This window comes from Chinchilla lanigera, unplaced genomic scaffold (assembly GCF_000276665.1).
Source record: "Chinchilla lanigera isolate Chin_1 unplaced genomic scaffold, ChiLan1.0 scaffold00015, whole genome shotgun sequence".
NCBI classification, from domain to species: Eukaryota; Metazoa; Chordata; class Mammalia; order Rodentia; family Chinchillidae; genus Chinchilla; species Chinchilla lanigera.
In genome coordinates this window covers 9,404,951-9,406,885 of record NW_004955416.1, presented here as the reverse complement: position 1 = coordinate 9,406,885, position 1,935 = coordinate 9,404,951, and positions in this window count along the sequence as shown.

Genomic DNA, 1,935 nt, shown 5'->3' with positions numbered 1-1,935 from the left:
CCATATAATGGTGGGATGCTGAATGGCAGAGATGTAACATTTACTCAGTAAGGGTCTGAGCATTTGCTTACCTCAGTTGGCTCCTGAGTTACAGAGACACAGGGCACCCGTGTCCTGTGCAGCCTCACAGGCTGCTGCTTTAATTGGAAGTGATGTTGGCTGCGTCTCCCAGACACCCTGGGCCAAAGGTCGTGAGTTGAGCAGAACATGGGAGGCAGATCTTTTGAGATCTACAGAATTTGCTGATCATTGTATGTAACGGGTAGGGGATTTACCTCCTTTTAGTACTTTAATAGCGCTTCATATTTTCTACCTGCGTATTCACTCCTTTCTTTAAAAGCATTGAGCCAGTCAGTGTTCATATGGACTACCCTTGCCGTAGGATGCTTCTTTCCTCATATGCAGTCCAAATCCCTAAAAACCATCTGCAGCGCCTCACCGCACCTGAGCTGCGTCTGCCATTCTCCACTCATCCCAAGGGTAAACAAAGCCACCAGGGCAGGACTGTGATTTATTTTGAGAAGCCACCCAGGGAGGGGTAAGTTTGGGACTTTTTCCGAAAACCTTGTTTTTTCCGAAAAACCTTGTTTTTCTCTTGTTCTTAGGCCACTTTGGGTATGCTTGTGCATAACAGAGAAAGTAGTTCACTAAGAAACACGGTCAGAAATGCAAAGAAAAAGAACGAAAACCAACCCTGAGCCGCTAGGGTGTGCCACTGGATGGGTGGGCTGGGCTCTGGGAGCATCAGATGAGCCCGGCTGTCCTCACTCCCTGCCGCCCGGCTCCCAGCCCGTCCCCCTGCCCAAAATCCTTTACTTAGAAGCTCCCAGCCTTTAGGAAAAGGGTGGGAGGTTCTAGTTTTCAATGCAGTATAAATCTTGAAAGTTACAAGCTATTGGCAGCTGTGAGATCAGATTCAACACAAACCAGAATTCTCTTCTGCACGAGACCAGTGAGTTAGAATAGATAACTTTAATAATCCATTTTTCTGTCCCCTCTCCTCTTCGTGAGACCAGGAAGATGAGAAGCTGCTCTCTGAAATACCTCCAAGGTATTGCGTTGTGTCCCTCTCCCCCCTGCAGCTCCCTTCCGAGTTTTGCTCAGGCAACCAAGGACATGGAGTAGGGCAGAAACACAGAATGCTTTTGTATAGGCCATCTGTACATAAAAGTGTAATTATTTATTTCATTTCCCATTTGTATCATATTAAAGCTTTGTACAGTGTTTTAAGTTCTGTTTTAAAATTATTTTGTATTTTATTTTTATAATCTAGTAATAAAATATTCATTCCGCATGCAACTCTAGTTCTATTTGTGTGATGGCTTGTATTTCAAAACTGGGAAATATTTTCTAAGTAAAGTTTTATATGCACTGCAGGTTATAAGAGTAGCTTGGAGCAGAAGGTGTTGCTGTAAAGCTCGAAAAAGGGACCAGAAGTGACCTAGAAAAAAGAAGCCATGGGCTGAGGAGAAATAGGTGTTCACTGTCTCTGCCGGTGAAAGCAGAGATGCTTTCCTGCAACGGAATCGACAGTCCTAAAAACACCCTCTTGCTCCCCAAGCGCCCTTTTGCAGGCACTTTGTTCTTTTCCATAGAAAGCGTGACTTTACTGGAGGGACTCCTGCTCCCTTCTTTCCAGAGCTCCTGCGCATACATAAATACAAAATAAGGGAGACTCTGGGAGAGTAGCTCAATGGTTTGATCTCCACCTGGTTCTAAAGAAAGATTAGCTGGGTATGGTGGCAACTCGGGCTGAGGCAGGAGGATTCATGCTAATTTGAGGCCATCCCGGGCTACAGAGTGAGTCTAAGGCCAGTCTACACTGCATAACAAGATCCTGTCTGATGGGGCTGGGGATTTAGCTCAGCGGCAAAGTGCCTGCCTGGCAAGCGCAAGGTCGTGAGTTCGGTTCCCGGTACCGGAGAAAAACCAAAA